This window comes from Eptatretus burgeri, chromosome 9 (genome assembly GCF_056783735.1).
Source record: "Eptatretus burgeri isolate ZD-2024b chromosome 9, Ebu_testis_v1, whole genome shotgun sequence".
NCBI classification, from domain to species: Eukaryota; Metazoa; Chordata; class Myxini; order Myxiniformes; family Myxinidae; genus Eptatretus; species Eptatretus burgeri.
Window position 1 is genome coordinate 49846833 of NC_140969.1, and position 25809 is coordinate 49872641.

The 25809-nt window shown below is 42.0% G+C and overlaps 1 protein-coding gene across 5 annotated transcripts in view; it reads left to right on the plus strand.

The window, feature by feature from the left end:
• VPS13B (vacuolar protein sorting 13 homolog B) overlaps positions 1-25809 on the plus strand; it is a 616840-nt gene that overhangs the window by 398753 nt on the left and 192278 nt on the right. The gene's annotated exons all lie outside the window — the stretch shown is intronic.

Below are 25809 nucleotides of genomic sequence, written 5' to 3' on the forward strand. Positions count from 1 at the left end.
CCCGACTTCGTGCTCCTTCGCGGGTTTCGTTGGCACCGCTTGGAGTGGGGTGGGAACGGGGCCCCCTTTTCGCACTATCTCAGCGCGGGGGAAAAAGGGGGGGAATTGTTGATGCTCTGGGGAAAGAGTATAGCTGGCTTGCTTGGGTCCCGTGACGAGCGATTCCACCGCGACCTCGTCGCCGACCGCAGTCTTCCTTGCCTCGGACCCGAGCTCCTCGGACTCTTCCTCCAATTCTCCTCAGCCGACTGCCGAAAACCACCGGGACGCCCTCGCCTCCCGACTCCACTCCGCTCTTCCAAACTGACTCTGCCCAGATTCGCCTTGCGCTCGGTGCTTTATAGGCCGGCAGGAGAACCCATATGCAAATTTCCGATCCGGATGAGCTCGGGGGCGGAGTCACGCTCGCCCATTGGACGGAGAAAAAGGGGCATGAATCTCCCCTGATCCTAGAATTTGCATATCTCGATTCCACACAGACGCGCCTGGAGGCGGGGCCAAACCGCCCCACGCTTGCTGATTGGACGGATCAGAAGTGGGCGTGTTGCATTCCTGATCCGAATTCTCCTCGGAAAGGCCGCATTTTGCACTCGCGTATCTTGTACGAGCCCAGGTTCAGCCCGACGCTCGGTGCTCACAGGTGGTGCGGGAATGGCCGCAGAAGGAGAGAGGTGAAGGTGGTGGAGGGTTTATGGTTGTGGTTTATGGCCATGGTGCCGTTCGGAATGGCGGTGATGCGATGTTTGCGGGAGCGAGTTGTGAAGGTAAAGATCGTGGCTGTTGGCGTTGTTGTTGTTGTGTGATGGTTGGAGCGTGGTTGGTTCAAAATAAAGATAGAACAGAAAAACGGCTATCTCAAAGCGTCGCAGCCCAAATGAATCACATTTATTCCCTCTAAACAACGGGTTTGGGGCTAACTACACATGTACTTACAGAGATATCTCACCTACGGGACCTGAATGGTGGTTTGCAAATTTCCACAATCGCAACAATATGATAGGGTGTGCATGGTGGGTCAAGTTTCGGAGTTAGAAACACTGAAGGTGTAAGAATACTTGAGTTTGGGTACGCTTTAGAAATGGTTGTCTGCAACACTGTTTAAGAAGAGGCCGAGCAGACTGATCATTTATGAGTCAGGAGGTATAAAGAGCCAGATAGACTACTTTCTAGTTAAGAGATTCGAGAGGAAGTTGGTTAAGGATGTGAAAACAATAGGTGGAGCAGAATGTGCCTTACAACATCGGTTGCGAGTGTGTGATGTAAAGTTAAGTTGGAGTAGTGAAAAGAGGAAATCTTACGTCTTATGGAGAATAGTATGGAAACTTAGAGATCAGAATGTAAAGGAACATTTCTATAGGGAACTTTTGGAAATTAATCTTGTACTCTCGATGGTAGGAAAGGATGGAGAGAGTTGTTGGGACTTTAAAAGATGGGCTGCTGTGTGCAACTGAAAAGACATGTGGCTGGTCGAAGGGCCCAGCGAGACATGAGGCTACATGGTGGCGGAATAATGAGGTGAATAGGGCAATTCAAAATAAAAGAAGACGGTTTAGGATTTGGAAAAAGGGAGAGGATAAGGAGGAATACTTAGTGGCTAAACATAGGAGCAAGAAGGGAAGTTTTCAAGGCTAACAAAGTAGTACAGAATTCACTTTCAGAAGTGATAAATAATGCAGATAGTGGAGGGGAGATATTTATGATAGCAAAGCAAATGATTGGTCAAAATATTGATCTCATAGAACAATGTGTGAAGGATGATCTGGGAAATGTACTGGCTGAGCATGGGGAGATTAGAAATCCTTGAAGTAGTTACCATGAGCACCTGATAAATGAGGAGTTCCCTTGGAACAGGGATATTCTGGAGGCAGTTGAGCCAGTGTAGGGCCCACCATCTGAGATAAAGAATGAATGGGTGAAGAAAGCCATCGATGAAATGAAGAATGGTAAAGTGGTGAGCGGCGCTGGTATTGTCGCAGAGATGCTGAAGGTATCTGGTGATATTGGAATGAATTTAATCACTAAATTGATAAAGGTAATTATAAGGGAGACATCTATCCCAGATGACTGGTTGAATAGTGTAATGGTGAATATTTATAAAGGGAAGGGGGATGCCTTTGTTCAGAGCAACTATAGGGGTTGTTTGATAGGGTACTTCGGGAAGTGGTGCAATGATCCATGACAAAGTTACGAGTTGAGGATTGGTTAGTTGGGCGTAGTTATGGCGATGCATGATGGCCCAAAAACTTCTGTGAGGGTAAATGGGCGTGCAGAGTGAGGATTTTGACGTGAAAGTGGGTGTTCATCAAAGGTCGGTCTTGAGCCCAATCCTGTTCATCATGGTTCTTGAGGCGATATCACAGGAATGTAGAGAAGGCTCACCTTGGGAACTCTTGTATGCTGATGACCTGGTGCTGATAGCCAACAATGTGGAAGAGGTAATGGGTAAATATGCAGTATGCAAGGATACGGAGGCCAGAGGACTGAAAGTGAATACAGGGAAAGCAAACGTACTTATTAGTGGTGTGGTAGAAGGAGTGTGGAAAAAAGGGGGACGTGGCCCTGTGCTGTCTGTCGAAAAGGTGTTGGTAGCAATTCAATATTGTGTAAATCCTGCAAGTGCTGGGTGCACAAGAGGTGTTGTGGAATCAGGGGTAGACTGCAGGTGGTTCCTGACTTCAAATGTGCTGTTTCAACAGGTAAACAAGTGGTTCCAGTGAGAGCAGAAAGGTTTGTTTATGGAGATATATCTGTGGAATGTACAGATAAATTCTGTTATCTTGGTGATATGATTAGTGCAGGTGGTGATGTGGAGGCAGCAGTGAATGCAAGAATTAGAAGTGGCTCGAGGAAGTTCAGGGAGTTGTTACCCCGATTGACATTGAAAGGGACCCCTCTCCACTTAAAGGGAAAGCTTTATGCAGCTTGTGTTAGAAGCATGATGTTGTATGGCAGTGAAACGTTGGTGATCAAAAAGGAGAATGAACGGAGGTGTGAACGAAATGAAATGAGAATGGTGAGATGGATGTGCTATGTGACACTGAAGGATATGAGACCAAATGTGGAATTAAGAGATAGGTTAGGTCTAGAAAGCATTAGTGAGGTTATGCATAGGGGTAGGTTGAGATGGTTCGGACATGTGGAAAGGATGTGGTCGGGTAGTTGTGTGAAGAGGTGTATAAATATGAATGTGAATGGAAGGAGAGCTGGAGGCCGTCCGAGGACAACATGGGATGTGTTGCTGAGAGATGGTCTTACAGTTAAAGGCATAACAAGAGGGCTAGCAAGGGATCATGCAGCCTGGAAAGCAGACATTTGGTGAACCACGGCTTACACATGCAAGCATGGAAATGGCCGTAAAATGATGATGATGATGATCATGATTGATGATGAGGAATAAACTTGAGTTGCAACACACCAAATATCATTCAGCCAAGTTTGGTCACAATCCCATCAGCAGTTACGGAGAAGAAGTAGCAAGTGTTTACGGACTGATTGACGCACTGACAGACGGACGGATGACTCGCCTTCCCGTAAGCTCCCCCTGAACTACGTTTCATGTGAGCTAATAATAATAACCATTCCTTTCAAGCTGTGAGGTACATAGTGCTGCCAACACAGTTTCATTTGGTTAAGGAGTACAGTCCTGGATATGTCACCAATCTGACGCAGGATACTCGAATGGCTTATTGCCCCAGTAAGCTGGTACTCATTTTGCCGATCTCGGAATGATGCCAGGCTGAGTCAACCAACTTGGTGGTATTTCAATGGAACGACAAGGGCTTGAACTCGGGCCCCACGATCTTAAACCAGCCATCTGAACCGTTAAGCCAACACCAGGCCTCCACTCTAAGATAGTAAAGGTATGTGTGGTGTTAAGGATTCACCAGGAAGACCAGACCACTTGCTAACTGTAGTCTGTGCAGCAAATAATTACCTGGTGCGCATGAAGCGAAATGAAGGGTTAAGCAATTTGTTCACTTTGTCTGCCTGTCTGTCTGTCTCTTTGTCTGTCTTGTCTCGAAACGTCAGTTTATGATCGAGGAACAACTTCATTTCAACTGAATGTTATACAGCACTGTATTTTGAACATGAATCGGAAAACGAACCGGTAGTTTCACAGTAAGTTGGCTCTGCATTTGTCCTGATCTCGCGTTGCAGAGAGGAGTGAGATAATTTTTTGTCTGTTTGACTGCCAGACAGATAGACAGACTAATAAATTTGAAAAGCACTCCAAGCATGAAACTTACTGTTTTTTTTTTAATAACGTAAAGGACACAAACAGCAGGTACAAATCTAGACTAATAAGTATGTGTGCGTGCATGCACAAGTTGCTGTTGTTGTCTGCTATCTCCACATGTGGTAAATGGGTTTCAGGAGGTGAAACGGAGATCTACCAGGTCTCAAAGTATCCACCTCCATGTGTGTGTGTTGTTGATTGGTATCTACATATGTGGGTTTCAGAATGAGGAAGGAGTCCTCCCTGGGTGGGCTCAAAGTATCCACCTTCATTTTCCAGAGTTCATGTCAGGTAAAAATGTGATACTTGAGAACAGCTGAAGGGATTTAAATCAAACTTGGTACAAGTATGTATAACAATATAAAGATGAACTGATTAGATTTTTGGGTCAAGAGGTCAAAGATCAGAGGTTATGTTAGATAAAATCCTGTTACCATGATAACTTGTGAACCAGTGATGGGATTTTGACCAAACTTGATACAAGTATACATTATGATGCAAAGATGAAATTATTAGATGTTAGCATCAAGAGGTCAAGGGTCAGAGGTCATGTCAGGTAAAAATGTTGGTATCGAGGTAGGGATTTGAAATTAACTAAGCACAAATCAAACAATTACAAACACAATTTTGAAGAAACTTGGCCACAAGCTTCATATCTGATGCCTAAGGAAGGTACATTGACCGCATCAAAACCTGCATTAAGGGGGTTTACGGGGGAGAGTTGTAACCTCCCCCCACCCCCCCCCAAAAAAAAAAGAAAATGAAAAATATAGTTATTTGCTCTCTTACATAATTATGTACAGATTAGATATTGAGGTTAACTGGTCTTAAGGTTTTCGGTCAAAGTTAGAGTAAGAAAAGACGTAATGTGGGCGGAGGCATGTCGGTTGACGCCACAACGTCAAATTATGTCGAGTTTTTTTTTTCTACAACGTTTAAAATCTTTATTTTATTTCAATTGAATTATATACTTGACCACTATAGAACACAAATCACCTTAGTGGCACTTTCAACAACCTTTCGATTAGCAGTTCCAATAGACGGAGAAAATATTACAGCATTTTACATCATCTTGACCAATCAAATTTGCTGCTCGCAGACCCCGGCAATGTCCTTTTTTTTCTCTCAAGACTGCTCGGACGGAGTAAGGTGTTCCATGAACTTTATAGTTTGGAATTTGTTCAAAGAGCTGGTGATAACTCATGCACTCTTTGTGTAGTGCACCATTGGATCTTTATCATCCATCAACTAATGCTAGCAGACGGGACACCCAGCTGATTATTCATCCAAAGGACGGCGCAAACTTTGATGCCTCTTCTTGCCTGTGAATCACCAGGATTACAGTTTGCTCCTGGGTCAAGATTACAAACTCAGACTAAACGGCTTAGAGGCGAGTGTGTATACCTCAAGGCCATCTTGCCAGTCACCACATTTAATTTACAGTCCATGCAAATACAGAAATGCATCAATAAAACTTCATTAAAGGCCTAACAGACAAAAATAGTTGCCGTCAACTAAACAAACTTCACAAAAGGTTGCTGACTTGTCACCTTGTTTTCCTTGAAGCTTTTTATTTTGATAATGAGAATATATTTAATGTTTATTTGCATTCTATGCTATTTAGTCATTATTCTTTGTGGGTTCGTCTACTTTTATTGGCAAATTATCCTTCATCACTCTTTTCTACTTTCTGTCGGTGCTCTATTTCCAATGACAGAAAACGCCCTATTATTAGCTCACCTGGACTTTAGTCAGGTGAGCTTATGCGATTGAGCAATGTCCATAGGTAAGTGAGTCAGTCAGTCAGTTAGTAAACATTTCAGTCATTATCACTTGAACCGAACATGCAGTTTTGATGAAACTTGGCCAGAAGCTTCATATCTGATGCCTAACGAAGGTGTATTGACCCCATCAAAATCTGCGCTCATTTATTGGGGAATACGGGCTTTTTTACCCTCCAAAATAGGTATTTGCTCTCTTTTCTGAAACTACACACACAATTTCGATAAAACTTGACCACATTCTTCATCACCCGTGATGTACCAAAGGTTGTTCATGGCATTAAAAATAAATCGAGGTCTAGGAGGACCTGCGGGGGGGGGGGGGGGGTTGAGTGACCGTTACTCCTAATCCAGGTGAGCTTCAGGACGTGCAGTCCTATTTTTATCATGTGAAGTTCAGTTTATTTTCTAGATTGCCAATGATTATTCTTCTTTGTGAAAGGGTCCAACCAGAAGCAGTGACCACTGCTTGGCTTTTTTTCATAAGATCTTGGCGATTCGTTGTTCACCTTGGCGTGTTGGTTTTCTATAGGTTTTCTTGGCGTATAGGTTTTCTATTATCATCGCTTTTCCGAAACCTTGTGAATTCTTGGCTTTTTTCATTGACTCACCTTGGCATTTATAAAAATGAGGAGTGGTCACAATGACCAGAAGGTGCACTCGAATATGTGTGAATCTGAAATGCATTGTCTTATTGACTCATGTTTGGCCTTCATGAAGAAATGGCAATCACAGGTACCTTTGAACCAGTACCTGAACCAAATAAATGGTGATTGCTGTGCATGCGATTTCTGCATTTTCCGAATCGCAATCTGAAACCCTTTTCTCCAAGCACCATAGTCCTTGCTGCAAAAAGAAATCCATGGCAAGGATTGCACTGGGTGGGTTGCCATTTCCTTCCCAGTGGTGGTTAATGAAGAAATTTGGAATGTGGCCAGCTTCCTGACAAACAACGGCTTGTTATTTCTGTTGGATCATGAAGATGTACAAGCAAATGCTTGCAGATGAGAGAGCCATTTTCACATACCCATGAAAGGACAACATGCTCTTCGATGCAGCATCCTAATTTAGGGTACACCCGAAAATAATTTGCAGTCACGTTCTTTTCCATCATGAATGGAACCCTAGAGTAAACATCTCAGATGCAAGTGCTCTACCTGCCATTCCTTCGATCCTACGATTAGCGGAACATGAATCAAAAAATATATATCATCACCCGACCAACTCTGGTAAAGAGTAAACTGTTTTATTCTCAAGTTTTCCTTTTAGTAAAGTTTATCTTTTTTGTTTACTGCATCTAAATGATGTATGAATGAGCTCTCCAAATTTAGGGGTGCGATGTGATGGGTTTGAATGACCTTGCATCTCCAGTATTGCTCTGCCAGTTTCAATTGTTATATCCCGGCAGAACACATCTGAGGAAGGATGTAGCTGCCATTGAGTGGGTTCAGCATAGTGACTAGATTGGTTTCCTGGGCTGACTAAACTAAACTATGAGGAGCGGCTGAAGGAGACACAATTTGAACATTAGAATGGAGGTGATTATAAGGGGATCTGTGAGATATGTTGAAGATAATGAAGGGTAAAAACAAAATACAGAATGTACAGAAGCGTTTTCGAGCAGAATAGACTTGCGGTTACAAAAACCAGGGGCTACATCCTGAGAGCAAACAAAAGGAGATTTAGGATGGTCTTAAGGCAGGAGTCTTTCACTCGAAGAGTAGTCAATGTATAGAATGGTCTCCCTGGAAAGGTAGTGCCAGCAGAAATAGTATATGGGCTTAATATTGTGTTCGATAGGTACCTAGAAACATTGATGACAGAGCGGTACAGGAGTATTGGTAGGAGTGGTCGGTAGCTGAGGTATGGATTGTTGATTGGATACCTGTGTCATGATTGTGATGTTCAGTAAGAGGGTCTCATCAAAAGATGATTGTCTGTGTTTATTCATTCTTTACCCCACAAACATGTTTATCCCCCCCCCCCCCCGCAACCCAAAATTAATTATATATATATATATATATATATATATATATATATATATATATATATATATATATATGTATATTATAACGTTGGTGATGTTTATTCCTGTCTTATCCCCACTCCTCCCCCCTCTTCCCAGTGAATGTAAGTTGATTATCTGTTTTAATTGAATTCATGTGTATTGATGTTACGCAGGCTTGTTGGTCCAAATGGGCCTCCTCCTGCGTCAAAGTTCTGTGTGACAACTTGCGTATCGTTGCGTACGGAGGACTATGACCACCGATGATTCGTCACGCTGCTCTTCGTGTGAAACTCACTCTGTAATTTGCCATTATCATCCATTCTGGTTTTCAACCTTCATGCACTAACGTTTTCTCTTCTTTCCCTTTTCTTTTTTTTCATTTGCATTAAATTCCCAGAATATATGGAAGGAGTTAAGTAGGAACAATGAAGGTAATTTTAATCTTTTCAAGTGCTGCATTAATTAATTCGTTTTCCTGAAATCAAAATGTAAATTATGCTTCACAGGTGAAGTGGATGAATAAAAGCAGTACTCGGAACAAGGCCTGTAATATTTTTAAGGTATTGATAATTAATTGGATGTTTTCTCAACTTGTCACACGACCTTATGGCATTCCTTCCAACCCGACGTACAAAGTTTGCTCTATTTGAATTATAAAAAGTGCTCCAATAGGGATGAAGAAAAGAGTTCCTTGAATAATTTATCAATTTTACAGCAACCAAATCCTTCTAAAAAAAAGCTTAAGACGTATTCAGAATTGTGTGCAACACATGAAATATTTTCCTGACAGTGGATAGTGACCAGAATAAATAAAGGAGCGCATACTTGTATTTAATATAACATTATAACACGAGATGTATTTGTAATTTTATTTTAATAACCAGGATACATTTGTGAATTATAATAATGATGACAACAATAGACATTTGGAAATCACCTCAATGTCTGGGGTTTGAATCCACATTCGCTGTATCATCAGATCAGCTTTGTCCTCAGATTGGAACCAGAAAAGGACAAGCATATTTATGGCCCTCCATGGGAAATGGTTGGTTCTGTACCTTTGGAACCCTAAAATTGCCAACCTGTTTGTGGTCCTTTCTGAAGAACGGTTGGTTCTGTACCTCGTATCCATTTTCACTTTTTTAATCCACCTGATTTTGAAAGTAAAAGTTTTTGTCGGGCAGTTTTCTTTTTGCCCAAAACAGTCATTGTTTTGTCTTGAATTGCGTGTTTGCCTTTATTACCTACCCTGCACACGTGAAGCAAAAAGCAGGGTTAAACAATTGGTTATTGTCTGTCCGTCCGTCTGTCTTGTCAGTTTATGATCGTCATTTTATGATCGAGGAACAGCTCATTTAAATTGAATGTTTTATTCTGATCACAAATTGGAACATGAATATGAAGACGAGTCTTTTCGTTTTTTTCCCCCTCCCCAAACCTTGGCTCAGAATTTGTCCCGATCACACCTGCACAGAGAGAAGAGAGAGAATTTTTTTTCTCTCTCTCTCTCTCTCTCTCGCTCTCTGTCCTTGCCTGGCAGTCAAACAAAATTGAAAATCATTCCAAACAGGAAACTTTCTGTTTATAAGGACGTCACAATGGACACAAAAAACAGGCAGGGATAAGTAACATAATGTGTTAGATCGGGTGATGAAATAAACACTGGGTAAAATGGCAGTAAAAACAATAATTTATTTATTTATTCAGCTTTTACAATCTTTATTTTATTTAAATTGAATTGGATACATGAACACTGTAAAACACAAATTGGAACATGAATATGAAGATGAGTCTTTTCGTTCCCCCCCCCCCCCATACCTTGGCTCAGAATTTGTCCCGATCACACCTGCACAGAGAGAAGAGAGATAATTTTTTTTTCTCTCTCTCTGTCCTTGCCTGGCAGTCAAACAAAATTGAAAATCATTCCAAACAGGAAACTTTCTGTTTATAAGGACGTCACAATGGACACAAAAAACAGGCAGGGATAAGTAACATAATGTTTTGGATAGGGTGATGCAATAAACACTGGGTAAAATGGCGGTAAAAACAATAATTTATTTATACAGCTTTTACAATCTTTATTTTATTTAAATTGAATTAGATACTTGAACACTGTAAAACACAAATTGCCTTCTTCTCACTTCCATGAACCTCAATTTTTGCAGTACTTTAATTTAAATAGAGGTTCATTGGGGGTGGTTTATTCGGGTAGTTTTCGTGACTGCTTTTGGACTACTACAATAGCACGAAACTTTCGGATTTATTTTTCTTAAAGGATCATTAAAATCATCCAAATTTTATTGAAATTGAAGTAACACTACATGGAGTATCGTGTTCTATCAACGCTAGTTACCTTCGCCACTAAAGGTGAAGGAGGTTATGTTTTCACCCCTTTTTGTCTGTTGTTTGTTTGTCTCTTTGTCTGTGTGCAGGGTATCTCCAAAAGTTGTGGACTGATCCAGATTAAACTTGGTGGACATGTTGGGTATGTGACAAGGAAGAATCAATTCAATTTTGGTGAAGATCCGAATCTGGATCCGATAATTTTTTAAGGGATTCTTCACAATTGAGAGATGGGGCTAAACTAACGTCTAGCACAATATCTCAAAAAGTTGTAAACGGATTCAGACGAAATGTGGTGGACAGATTGGGTGTGTAGCAAGGATGAATTGTTTCAATTTTGGTGAATATCCGAATCCAGATCTGGATATGAGAATTATTTAATTTTTGAAGTAATTCTTCACCATTGAGAGATCGGGCCAAAAACGATACATAGCATTATATTTCAAAAACGTAATGGGCCTGATATGTTCTCGTGGATCGGGCATTACGTGATGGAGGTATGCGCTCTATCGAGTGCCCTTTAGTTTATTATGTATTCTTTTGTATGAATATTTTTTGTTTGTTAATTATGAAAAGACAAGAAAACGTATTTTCGAAATGGCATGCACAGTATTTGCCTCCGCTGTATTTAAACCCACTGCACATTATAATAACTATCCTTTAAAAACTCACGGACCTCACCTTGCACTCACGGATCTCACCTTGAAGGGTACCTTTGTGATCTTGTAAGAAATGTACAAAAGCATCAGAAAAGATTTTTGCACCACTTATTGATTATAGGATAATGGACGCCCATATCCTCGACAGAGCTTTGGAGTGTTCATGACGAGTCAAGAAACGTTCCAAGGCTAGAAACAGACGGGTCACTGCTCCAACGTGGGATACTTGACTGAAGGTGCAGGAATCTTGAATTTGGTTAGTGTTGGCAGTAACTCCCCTTCTCTTCACAATATACACCGTAGGACCTTTAATGTCCATAAACAACAACAGCTGGCAGAAGTTTCCGACTTAACGTCCTTCGATGGACGCCGCACAACACACTGATGCCTCAACCTGTATGGAAACACCAGGGTGACAGCTAATAGCTGCGTCTGGATTCAAACCCCAGCTAAACAGCTTGATGGTGAGTGCACAGCTAAACAGCTTAGCTATCCTTCTACTCCACTTAGCATGTCGACTTTTAACAAAAAATCTGGACTGTACCTTGTTTGTGTGTTTTTAATTATGACCCCATCACCCTGCCCTTTCCCCTGCTGGCAATACTGCTGAGATTTTCTTCTCCATCCTGAGTTTTTGATTTATGTGTATAGTTTCCACAAACGTATTCTTTTTATTCCTCAACTCTTTGAAATATCTTGACTTTGGGAGAATCTTCTGATCTCCCACGTGGGAAAATAATAATAATAAACTTGGCTGAGGCCTCAGGACACCTGTTTCATATTCTGTCTTTCGATTTTTGCGAAATCGTGTTTCTTCTATCGTTGATGCACCTTTAAATGTGCTTTGTTGGGCGGAAGCTGGAGGAATGTATCTTTCATAGTTTGTCTGAAAGTTGTATATTTGATATCAGAACAAAGGACCATATTTTAAGAGGGAAATTTGACTCTGTATCTCGGTACCCTGACAATAGCAAAGAGGTACACGTGGCTTTGTTAGCTCACCTCCCATCACCATAACTCGCTCTCTGTTATGCCCCGTTACCGTCTGCTCTGCCAGGATCTATGATCAGCAATTCTAATAACAGTGCGGTTATTTCCAAAGAATGAAAAAGAAAATGAATTGACACATCTGAGCCGACAGAGCGAACATCTTTCACTGAGCATTCACTCACCTCACCCTTGACTTTTTCTCATCATATTCTAAACAGTATGTTATACATATTCTTTTCTTTTTTCATAAATGTTCCCAACATTTACAATTGCTTCAAAGCGATTTGTAAAGAACACACAAGATTGCCTGCGTTCACAAATTTTATTTGGCATAAAGAAACTCGGAGAATAGTACAATTTTCATAATAGTTATGTTCAATACTATTTTGCCATTTGCCTCCCAATTGTATTTTACAAAAACATTTTCTCATTTTTGAGAGTGCCTTAACTTAAAAGTGTTTAATAGCATCAGTTGTCTTTTATTTGATCAATTGTTTTTTCTCAGCGCATAACTTTCTTGAATCGAACCGCTCGCTCTCCGGCTCACACAGGGCCTGTGGGAGCCCTTCTCGGAATGCTCGGGCCGTGGTGCTGGGATGTGACCGCCGGGACGACACCTCAGAGCTGTCAGGCGTTAAGAGTAACGGACGTCCTGACAATTCTGAGGTATTGCCTCGGTCAGTTAGGAATGCGCTCTCCCATGGAAGCGCGTTGTTCGGTCGTTGTAGGCTTGGAACCATCCTCTAAAATCTGTTGTTCATTTTGTTTCGTTGTCCTGAGTAGTTGGCCTGCATCCCATATGATAACTTTTCTCGCATGTTCAAAATATATCTGGTTTGTATGTTTAAAAAAAAAAAAACCCCAAAAAACCACTGTCTGCTTTTGAAAATCGCAAGTGGATTGGAAGGCAGTCGCACATTTGGTTCTTCGAAATGCTCGTAAAAATGTTCAATCTTTCAATTGGACCAGTACTTAACGCTGACGTCGACAAGAAGCATCTTTAATGTGAAGCTGCAAGTTAAAAAAAAAAAAAATCAAACTAATGATGCCAGTTACTTTGATTGAATTAATTCACTGAAAATATGAGAACATTATTTAATCAACTGACCTCTTTCGAAAGTTTGTAAAACACTGAACATGAAACAAGTTTTTCTGAGCAGTTGCTGTGGTGCAGGCTTACCGTAAAGTTGTTCAAGCTACATGCCTGCTGTGCAGAACATCCTTGCATCGATCCCTTCGTCTTCATGAATGATCACATCTCTCTCACCCGCTTTTGTATTTAGCATGCAACCTCAAATTGACTTCGTCAAACTTCCTCGAAGTCTGGATCCAAACGACGATCAGTTGCGTTTTGCCTCCATCATGATTGGCTGTAGCCATGAATTCTGTCGAAGCCGATAACGTCTGCGTTTGCTGGGCCATGTGACATTTGAGATATGAACTCAGAACCTCGTCATAATCTCATCAGTACTGTAAAAATGCAAATGTGCAATAATCCTGCAGGAATGTTTCTTTCCTTACACCTGCCCAACAATTGGTTCTCGCAGCATCACGTTGGAGGAATGTTTCATCCTCGTATCATATCCATCCATCTAAATGTTGTAACCTTTGTGTTTTGCATAGAATTAAAATTTTATCAACGCTTATCTCATCCCATAAACTAATCCCATTGATGTCTTTGCTAGTTTTAATGTCATGTTTTATTTTTTTTCCAAATTTGATAATTTGGGACATTCGGGTATAATTGAAGAACAATACCGCACATTTAGTTATAGTCAACGTTTTGGCAAATGATCGAGATATAGCATTTACATCATCACCTTTAATCATCTCTTCATTGTTGTTCAATCCTTAGCATATGTTTAGGAAGAGTTCTCGAAGAAATGCTGGCCAAAGCAAGCAACATGGCAGCATGGAAAGCTTTATAGGCCTCGAGATGCCATTGAAGTTTACTCTAACTTTTAGTTTAGTAATGCGTGTCTCCAAAGCTAAGCTCCAACCTAGCCTCGGTTGCATTTTCATTTGATTAACACTTGGTGACTGCAAAGCTGTCATAAAATGCCACTCTCTTAGCATATGATGAACCATTACCTTCACATCAGAACAATCCCAGACACATTGAACTCCACCTTCAAGATCCCTGGCCTTTGTCAGGACACTGTGCTCATCAATAGTACATGCCCCTCTTCGTTCATCAAGACCCTCTTTTTTTGATGACCAAACAACGTGACTCCTTGATATTTTTGAACCTTATCCTCCTGTGCTGCAGGTGCAATCTTGGGAATTACTGGATGGAGTTTTGCATGACCAAAGGCACGCATCACAAAAACAAACTCTTCCAGGGCTCAGCCACAGGAGATATGAAAAGTCTTTTTGTAAAGGGATTCCCCATAATCTTTACAATGCTTTCATGCAATTTCATTTCATTTGCAGGCACAAGCCGTCCACAGAACCTCTGAATTTGTGGTGTTGTGCATGCCTATTGCAGGTCAATATCGTGGACTGATTCATCACTTTGCTACATCACATTTTCCTGCTTGGTTAAATGTCCAACTTCCCGAGTGTAGTGGTGCAGATAATTGGCATCTTCAGTCCATTGATGCAGTGTACCCCCATCCAAAGGATGAGTCCTTACGCAGAGAAGAACTGCTGAACCCTCCTGTAACCGAATTCACCATTTCCTCCACATGATAATGTCAGTTAATCAGCGCTGAATGCTTCCCAGTGCACTGTCTTTCTCACACGGAGAAGGATTAGCAAGTAAATCCCAATGAAGCTGGCACCAGGAATTGGCAGAAAATTACTGCAAAACCATAACAGGCCTTTGGACTCCAACAATTACAGTCATTTACTTCTAATGTTTACGTATGCCTCTGTTTTATTAATATATGTATTTGTTTTTTTTTCTACTTTGACGTTTGGAACACTTGATAAATATCGCACTATTTCTAAAATCCCGAGTGGTTCACCAATGTTCTCCAGTGAGAGAAATATTGTGCCTCCAGTTTGGTACATACTTTATGTCGTTCATTTGAAGTGCCCATTCATTATGGAGTGATTGAGGGATTGTGTATAAAGTATTCACTTTAGATGGCATATATGGATTAAAATGGAGAAATGAAAATAGACATCACGGGCCGAAGTCTTTCCTTCCGTCTAACTTTCCTTTTATCTTGCACACTTCGTCATCTCCAGCATACTTTGTTAGTTATATTGTACATCACCATAATCTCATCCCATATCTGCCCGCTCGGGTAGACGGAGGTTTGAATAGAGGCCGGTAAACTGGCCACTCGGGTATATGGAGGCCGGTGAAACGGCCGCCTGGGGTTCAAAGGGTTAAATGCTGAATGTCAAGCAAGTAAGCAGCACATACCACTTTTAGCTCACCTGGAATGTAGTTCCGGGGAGCTTATTGGATGGTGCATCATCAGTCCATCAGTCCGTCCATCCATAAACACTTGCATCTTCTTCTCTGAAACTCCACACACGATTTTGATTAAACTTGACCACAACCTTCATTATCCGTGATGTACCAAAGTTTGTTCACGGCATTAAAAAAATCGGGGTCTATCGGGGTTTTCAGGGCAAGGTGGGGGATGGGGGGTGTTCGCTCCAAAATATATGTATTTTGCTGTCTTCTCAGAAACTACACACACAATTTTGATGAACCTTGACCACAACCTTCATCTCCCGTGATGCATCAAATTTTGTTCATGACGTTAAATGAATTGGCATCGTAACATTGGTTCATTAGTACATTTTGCTGATTCTGTCCCACATTTACTTCCTCCTCCAGTATCACTCGTCTACCAAGTGATCGTTCCGGGGTATTGCCCGTGTTTTTAAAGTCTTAGATGTGACTTGGGACAGGGTTTGAGCACCAACCTCCCAGACTCAGAGCGGACGCTCCAACACATTCCACCACTGAGTCTGGTACTATCATCATACCTAGAGATAAATACAAACAGGAAAGGTGAAGTAAACTCTGTGCTATAAACTTTCATCAAAACATAGATTTTTCTGAGAAGATAGGAAAGAGTTAAATTAATAGGAAGAGATAATTTTCTTGGAATTATGGTTTGAGTGTAGATAAAAAGTGAGAGTGCAGCGAAACAAAGTTCGAGTGTTGCCACCTTTAAGGAGGAGTAAACCTGAGCCAAACGAGCTTTTCATTTGGAAAGAATATATACTTGTATGTGACATCAGCACCAGCCCACAAAACTTGAGAACTCACAGCAAGTGCAGCTCATCTCTGATTCTTTGAATACCATGTGTTTTTTTTGTTTTTGTTTTTTTTAAACAGTGAATGATTATTTAAATCACGAAGAGTGGAAGGAAAATGTGTAAACGAATTTTGCCATCCATACGAGGTTATTGTAACTATTTAACGTTGTGATTTGGCTGTCCTTACCCTTCTGGTGTTTGCCATGCAGTGCATCATCACTTCAACATCAATGTGTGTGCCGTCGCTCGGAAGGACGCAGAACCCTGTCTGCCAGCTCTGGTCATTGGTGGATGTTTGGGATCGCACGATGTCTTTCCTGAAGAGTAGGCGAGTTATTGCCTGCACCCTGGAAAAAAATTCTAAATTCCTGACTGACTGCTTGTAAGGTAATGACAAACCACCCAGCACAACCCTTGCCAAGAGACAACTCTGTAAAGAGTGTGGTTCATCGATGATCATGATATTTATGATGATGATAATTCTGTGATAGTTTCCAGTCAAGGTGACAATTCTTCCCAACAATGGGTGAATTTCCTGATTCCATCGGAATAGGAATGACGTTTTTGGCTGTGAAACCATTTGAAAAGGTGAAATCTTCACACGCGCGCACACACACACACACACACACACACACACACACACACACAGACACAGACACAGACACAGACACAGACACAGACACAGACACAGACACAGACACAGACACAGACACACAGACACAGACACAGACACAGACACAGCCACAGACACAGACACAGACACAGACACAGACACAGACACAGACACAGACACAGACACAGACACAGACACAGACACAGACACAGACACAGACACAGACACACACACACAATTTTATAGTTCTCTACAAAATTTCCTTTGTGAAAACATTCATTTATGCAAATGGGAGAATTAATTTGATTCATAGTGAATGAACATCATCAGGAGCAATGGGTAATTTTTTTTCCTTCCTTATTTTCCGGTGCCTTCCTTTCCTTAAGTTAAATCTTCAGTTATTGAAGAGAGAGTCCAAGTGACTTATTGTCTCTCATCAATGTCCATCACCTTTTTTTTTTTTTTAACTGCTAAATAGGCCTCGCCCATCTTGGCTATCAGCAGTGGACCGAGAGCGTTGGGCAGATTGTGTGGCTGATTAGTCGAGGGTCTGCTTCGGCCTCCTTGCCACCACTTTGTTGCTGTGCCATAAATCAGCGGCTTGGATTTGGCGTGCAGTTCCTCCATTGGGCTTCTGTGGCAAAGCACAGTTTGATGGGAATAGGTGGATAGCAGCTGCTCTCTTGGGATAAAGGCAGCATTTTTACACCGCAACACAGGACCGTTTTGTCGGATTTTATCCCACATCCCTGACTTTCCCAGTTTTCCTTTGGCTGTCTGCTTTTTATAGAATTTGAGATTTCACTTGTGGTCATGAATAATGCTCTGCTTGGTTGTACCCAAGGGTGTGGTCTGCATTTTTCCCATCCAGTGTTGGCTTTGTTGTTAATACTCTTTTATTATGCTTTTGTGTAAGTGCTCATTATAGTTTGGGATTGGTGTTAAGAAAACTATGTTGTGTTGTTAGTGTTCTCTTCTGTTTTGTGTCCATGCTCCCCATATGGTGTTGTTGAACATCGATATATTTTGCATCTGTGTTGGTGCTCATTTTGTTGTTTTGGCTTTACTTCTATTTATATATTTTGTTGTCGGTTTAGTGTTTGCTTTGGTGTCTGTGCTCTTCTTACTGTTTGCTTTGTTTACTCTTATTTTTCTCGCATTTACCTTGATGTTCAGGCTCCTCCTCCAACTCGTTTTCTACTTTGGTGAAAACTTTAACTTTCGATAAATTACCAAGTATCAGGTGCTCGGATTTTTGGTTATAAAAGTACAGCTTTGTAGTAATATGTCAGTGTGTCTCCTCCATAACTCCAAAACCATGAAACCTGGGGGCCCAAAACTTTGCATGCGTACGAAGGGAACGCCAAGGTTGTACAGGAATGAAAACTGGGTGTTTGGGTTAATTAAAATACCCCTTTTGAAATAATTAATGGCCTTATTTAATTATCCTTTATCAAAGTTCATCCTTGATCACCTCGCTGTCCCTCACTGGGGTCTTAATTCGCCATTTTTTTGGGCCTGCTCAACAATGCCTTGACTTGGAACAGGTCTCAATGGTTTCTTAATGAAATGTATTTTTTTTCTTTTTTTACTTTCCTCACTCATATCATCGAATGCCTCATCATCATCCCTACGAATCACTGGATGCATCACAATGCTTGTAAATGCCCAGCGATGCCAGCATTCGTGGCTTTATTTCATTTCCGCAAATGCCATAACCTCTAGAATCTCTTAATCTGAGTCGAATAACCTCGAGAATCTCTTGATCTCAGCTGAATTTCAAAATTTAAACTTCTTAATTGACCTCAGCAGCAGTTCCGACTGTAAAGAAAAGTGTTCATTTGTCCAATTCAGGCATTGCTTGACACTCCGGATGGACGTCTCCGGAAGGTGTTTAATATGACGGATCGGCGATCACTTTTCACTTGCCAAGCCTGCCGTTCCTTATCAACCGATTTGTTGGAGTGCTTGCCTGAGTGCATAAGCCACTGTCTTTTTTACATGGCTATGGTGATAGCAAACCATGGCGGTACTCTGCACTGTCACTCTGCAAATCACAATCAAAAATACATCGACCGACCACCTGCCTGTGTTGCGCCTCACAGTGTCTTGTGTCTTGCTAAGCCTGCTGTTCCTTATCAATGGTTGGATGAAGGGATGGAATGGAAGGAAGGGATGGATGGATGGGATGGAGGGAAGGGATGGATGGATAGAAGAGATGGAGGGAAGGGATATATGGATGGACCATGCCAGTGTTTGTAAGCCATAGCAAGGCAGTAGACAGCAGTGTAAATGACATTTTATCAGAGCTGTTGTCGTTTTTGAAAATAAAATTACAAATTGCCATTTGAGACAATGTTTAGGTGATAATATAAGTGAAGTACATATATAAACGTGTGTTCCGTTGTCTTAGTTAAATGTGGCAAAAGTTTAAAATGTAAAATTCACCTTGGAGGGGTCATGCTGAGCACCGCCTGGGGATTCTCGGAGATGCATCCCCTGGTGGAGTACTTTAGAGGTTATTAGGGGAGAGTTGTTTCCAAAACCCAAGCCCATTGCAGATGCCACAGGGAATGTAATGGCATATGAAGGAACAGCTGGTGGGGACTCACTCATTCATGCCTTACACCTCATGTTCACTCTGTGAGATTGGAGTATCGTGTGATCATGAACAACTGGAGAACATGCTGTGAATCCACTTTCCATCTCTTTCATCCATTCATTCCTTCCAACCATCCCTTCCCCTCATCCATTCTTTCATCCCATCGCTTTGTCCTCGCTCCCCCACCCCTCCTTCCTCTCTCTCACCCCTCTTCCAACTTTCATGAAGTGATAAAACAATGGGTGGTTGCGATAAGTTCCCACAGGTGGTTGTGTTGTGGTTTGGAGGTGGTTGTGTTGTGGTGTTTGTGTTGTGTTTTGAGCCCGGAGTGTCTGGGATTGTGCGGGTTGGACAGATGGGCACTTTTTTGCCACAGAGCTGCTGCTGGGTTTGATTCCGCGGATTGAATTTTGCAATTCGGCTCGGGTTGAGAGATTCTGGGGCTTATCTATCGCATTTTGGTTGTAAAACTTGTGCTGAAATTAAATAAAGGCACGACACACTGGCGTCTCCAGGGAGAAATCGCACATGAGGCCCCAAGATTGGTTATATACAATCTGTATGCAGTCCATTTATAATCTGATCATGACTCTTAAAATCTAACAGGCAATGGGATTCATCATTCTTTCAGAAAGACTCCAGTGAGCAGATTTGTTAGCTAAAGAACGTTTCCGCTTACCTCGAGGCCTACCAAGTCAAGACAGCTCTGATTCCTTCATCTGAGGTAGACGCAATATGTAATGGGGTATGTGTTTGTTGTTGTCCTCATTATGCTTCTGTGCTCGCAATTATACCATATTACTTCTTTGAATCATACTAATTTAGACGTAACATTCTCGATCAAGTGTTTTTCTTTTTTATAACTTGTCAAGTGTATTTTAGATGAATAGCATATGTTTGTATTTTTTCTTTTCTTTTTACATTGTAAACTTGACGTATAAGTCTTTGGCTCATTTCAATAAAACTCAATCAATTGATTGATTGCACAAGTATACAGCTCTGGAAAAAAATGAAGAGACAACTGCAAAATTATCAGTTTTTATCCCCTGCCGCGTGGCGGAAGGGGGATATTGTTGTCACCCGGGTCGTCCGTCCATCCGTCCGTCCGGCTGGCTTGGCGTCAACATTTATAGCTGTAAGTGCGATAACTCATAAACTGTTCACCATATCGATTTGAAATTTGAGTCACACATGTACCACCTGAAAAGGAAGAACCGTATTAATGTTGGGCGTGGCCGGATCCAAGATGGCCGATTGGGGTGGCCATCTTGAAAAATTTTTTTTTGTAATAAATGGAAAACTGCTTATCTGATTTCAATTATTTTTGGTTACTACATTCCTCACCCCTGGGGAACTTTTTCCAACATGGTTTCGGCCCGCTCGGACATCCAAAATGGCCACCATGTAGCCATGTTTAAAAAAACGACATTATCGTGATATAGGCTCTAATTTTTTTCTTTTCTGATGAAACTTGCTGGAAATGTAGGTAACGGAACGAAGTAGGTTGCAATTGAATTTCGGCCATGTCGAACATCAAATATGGCCGCCAGGCAGCCGTCTTGAAAAATGACATTCTCGTGAAATCGGCCCTAAATTTTTTTCTTTTTCAATGGCGGGGGATTCCCCATCCCTGATGGGTATGTTTCTGGTTTTACTATGTATAGGTATGTATTTGAGTAAAATGAACATTTTTGTTTTATTCTACAAACTACTGACAACATTTCTCCCAAATTCCGAATAAAAATATTGTCATTTAGAGCATTTATTTGCAGAAAATGACAACTGGTCAAAATAACAACAAAGATTCAGTGTTTTCAGACCTCAAATAATACAAACAAAACAAGTTCATATTCATTTTTAAGCAACACAATACCAATGTTTTAACTTAGAAAGAGTTCAGAAATCAATATTTTGTGGAATAACCCTGATTTTCAATCACAGCTTTCATGCGTCTTGGCATGCTCTCCACCAGTCTCACATTGCTGTTGGGTGAATTTATGCCACTCCTGGCGCAAAAATTCAAGCAGCTCGGCTTTGTTTGATGGCTTGTGACCATCCATCTTCCTCTTGATCTCATTCCAGAGGTTTTCAATAGGGTTCAGGTCTGGAGATTGGGCTGGCCATGACAGGGTCTTGATCTGATGGTCCTCCATCCACACCGTGATTGACCTGGCTGTGTGGTATGGAGCATTGTCCTGCTGGAAAAACCAATCCTCAGAGTTGGGGAACATTGTCAGAGCAGAAGGAAGCAAGTGTTCTTCCAGGACAACCTTGAACGTGGCTTGATTCATAAGTCCTTCACAAAGACAAATCTGCCCGTTTCCAGCCTTGCTGAAGCACCCCCAGATCATCACCGATCTTGCACCAAATTTCACAGTGGGTGCGAGACACTGTGGCTTGTAGGCCTCTCCAGGTCTCCATCTCACCATTAGATGACCAGGTGTTGGGCAAAGCTGAAAATTGGACTCATCAGAGAAGATGACCTTACTCCAGTCCTCTACGGTCCAATCATTGTGATCTTTTGCAAACCTCAGTCTGGCTTTTCTTTGCTTCTCATTGATGAAGGGCTTTTTTCTTGCTTTGCACGACTTCAGCCCTGCCCCTCGGAGCCTGTTTCGAACCCTCCTCACCGTGCACTTCACCCCAGCTACCGTTTGCCATTGTTTTTGTAGGTCACTTGATGTCATCCTACGGTTGTTGAGTGACATTCGAATGAGTTGGCAGTCATCCCAGTCAGTGGAAAGTCGTTTTCGCCCTCTGCCAGTCTGTAGCTTTGTTGTCCCCAATGTCTGCTGCTTGACCTTGTTCTTATGAACCGCCGTCTTTGAAATTTTAAGGATGGAAGCAACGTGACACTCACTGTATCCATCTGCCAGTCAAGCCAGAATTGAACCCTTCTTTTCCTCACTCAAAACTTTTCTTTTCAACTCTGTAAGCATGGTCAATAGTTATTTTTTTGATTCCAATTACTTTTGAGGTACTACTAGCAGTTTTGCCATCCAGCTGGTCCTATTGCAAGAGGATAGTGATGACGACAGCAGTGGTTTTTATACTTTTCCTTGTTAAGGCCTAGGTCACATTTGCTCTACGGCGAGGATACAGCGGCCGTACGCCCTCTGAATTGACAGAAACGTGCGGCGGCCGCAGAGAAACTGAGGTGGCCTCAGGGAGGCCCTACGCCGTTTGGCTATATTTTACAGGCCGTAGAGTCGCCGTGGAATTATAGCGCGGAGTTATAACTTTTTTTCATTTCTACGTTCGCCATAGCAATTCGACAAGCCAAGCTATGACGTAGATGTGTTCCACGTCGACCGTACGTAGGGCGTACGGTGGGCTTGCGTTATTCGTGCAGCTGCCTTAAGCTCTTCTCAATGAAAGATGAATTTTCCCAACCCCCAAAAAAATTACGGCGGCCGCACTATTTCTATGGTCGCCGTACGGTGGCCTTGCGGTCTGTGTGACTACCTGCGGGTAACGCAGGGTCGACGCACGGTTCCCCTACGCCCGCCGTGCACCAACTTACGGCCTCCGTGGCAGTCTGCGTCGACCGTGCATCCACCGTGCGCTACCGCTAGGGATCGGAGTATAGGTGTTTGCCTATACCGTGGTGCCCCCAGATTCCCAATTTAATTAGTTCCAGGAGGCTGTTCGGATTGCAAAAAGTTCGGATTCCAAAAATATTTTCCCAATAAGAAATAATGGAGTGAATTAATCCGTTCGTGGACCCAAAGAAAACCCACTTTCAAGACACTTTAAACTGAAATTCCCCATGTTTAAGGTAAAATAAGATGAGTAAATGACCTTTGGTGGCGGTGTATTGTATGTAAACTGGTACAATCACCAATCCAAAGGTCCACACAGGCTCGAGCTCCGGCATGGGTTCCGATCGCTCGTGCACTCTGCGAGAGCGCTGCCCCCATGGCAGCTCATCAAACATGATGCCCCCCAGAACCACAATCACTTTCATCAAACGCATCGGGCTGACGTAATCATGGATATTCCAAATTACAACCGGTTTTGCTGTGAAATTCAATCCTTGCCCGACAGTCCGTCACACCACGTGATCGGATTGCTTTTTTTTGTTTATAATTAAAACACAAGATGATTAAAAAAACAAACATCACAAATGAAGGTGAAAACACGAGGTAAGGCCTCAGTCACATTTGGCTTGGCGGCCGGAGGGTCTACAAAATGTATGGGCACGAGCAATTATAAAGCAGCCGCAGTATTTCCACGGTCACACAATATAGCAGTCACATATGTTTTTAGCTCGGCGTTGTTCTGCCAGTATCACTGTATCCCTCTGCCAGTAAAGCCAGAATTGAACCCTTCTTTTCAACTCTGTAAGCATGGTCCACAAGTTATGAAGTCAATATCCACAAGATTATGAATAGGATGGCGTCAAAGACGCTGAGAGCTCGGCGTTGTCGTCGTCTTCTTCTTCTTCTTCTTCTTCTTCTTCTTCTTCTTCTTCTTCTTCTTCTTCTTCTTCTTCTTCTTCTTCTTCTTCTTCTTCTTCTTCTTCTTCTTCTTCTTCTTCTTCTTCTTCTTCTTCTTCTTCTTCTTCTTCTTCTTCTTCTTCTTCTTCTTCTTCTTCTTCTTCCTCCTCAGACAAAACCTTAATCTCTTGGACTCGGCTCTTGTGTATACAAGATCCGGATTGCCTTAAATACTGAGCACATGTACACATCCTCACATGGACGGTGCCTTTTAAGAGCGTCTGTCATGAAGTTTTAAATATATTCGGACATTTGCTTTAAAGTTTCGAAAAGTTGACGTTACTATTTAAAGATTGTTCCATTTATCGTATTGTAATTTCGTAAATACATTGTATATTTCGTCAATACACGATATATCGTAAATACGTAAATACATTTTGACGGGTTTCGCTATTGGCTTAATGAAGGCACGTGACGAAATATCGGAAGTTGTTGTTTAAAAAAAAAAAAAATTTTTTATTTTTTTAGCCGACAAAACCTTTAGGTTTTGGACGCTGCTCTTGGACACATTTATCCTTGTTATTTTTCGGGTAGCCGCACGGCGTATTTATAAATTGTGGAGACCGAAAATGTGGGTGTGCCGTACGGTCTTTGATTTGATGTCACACGGTGACCTCAGGGTGTTCCTGTGGCGGCCATAGAATTTTCAAGGCAGACGCAAGGTGCCCGCAAAGCGACCGCAGGGGGGGGGGGGGCCCTAAGCCGAACATGCGGCCAGACGGACGGTAACGAATGGGTTAATTTTTTTTTTTTTTTACCAGTTTTTTTTTTTAGGCTTGTCGAATTTCTACGGCGAACGTAGAAATGAAAAAAAGTTATAACTCCGCGTTATAATTCCACGGTGACCTTACGGCCTGTAAAATATAGCCAAACGGCGTAGGCCACCCTGAGGCCACCTCAGTTTCTCTGCGGCCGCCGCACGTTTCTGTCAATTAAGAGGGCGTACGGCCGCCGTATCCTCGCTGTAGAGCAAATGTGACTGAGGCCGAAAGTATCGATCGACACACGAGAGATGCTTTCATGAGGACTTCCACCGACGAACTGAATGAACAAAGCGCGAAGATGTGGCTCGAACAGGTGGGGGAGACACGTGAACAAACATGAACGCTACGTTGTGTTTGGTTTTTTAAAATGTATTAGGTTTTTAGGGCAAAACTTTCTCGAAAAAATTGTTCGGATTCCAATTTGTTCAAACAATGGGGCGTTCGGATTCTGGGGGCACCACGGTATATTATAGTTATAGTATATTCAGTTATATATACTGGTATATTTTTATTTCAGTAAAAAAAAGAACTGGTATATATACCCACTCGTTACCGTCCGTCTGGCCGCACGTTCGCCTTCGGGCCCCTCTACGGTCGCCTTTCGCGCACCTTGCGTCTGCCTTGAAAATTATATAGCCACCGCAGCGACGCCCTAAGGTCACCGTGCGACATCAAATCAAAGACCGTACGGCATCCCCACGTTTTCAGTCTCCACAATTTATAAATACCCCGTGCAGCTCCCCGAAAAATAAAAACATATGTGACTGCTACATTGTGTGACCGTGGAAATACTGTGGCCGCCATATAATTGCTTGTGGCCGCAGATTTTGGAGACCCCACGGCCGCCGTGGCAAATGTGACCAAGACCTAAATAAGATTCTGTTCAGGTGATCACCTAATCGGTACCTCACTAAGTAGAATGAGGTGTGCCTGTGTTGGAATTTAACAGACACTGGAATGGAATGGCTGCCATACATGTTGAGATGCGGATTTACAAATTTTTTGGAGTGGTCTCTTATTTTTTTTCCAGAGCTGTAGAATGCCTTAATTACGTCGAGTTTCCCCAAAACCTCTTCCAGTTTAGTA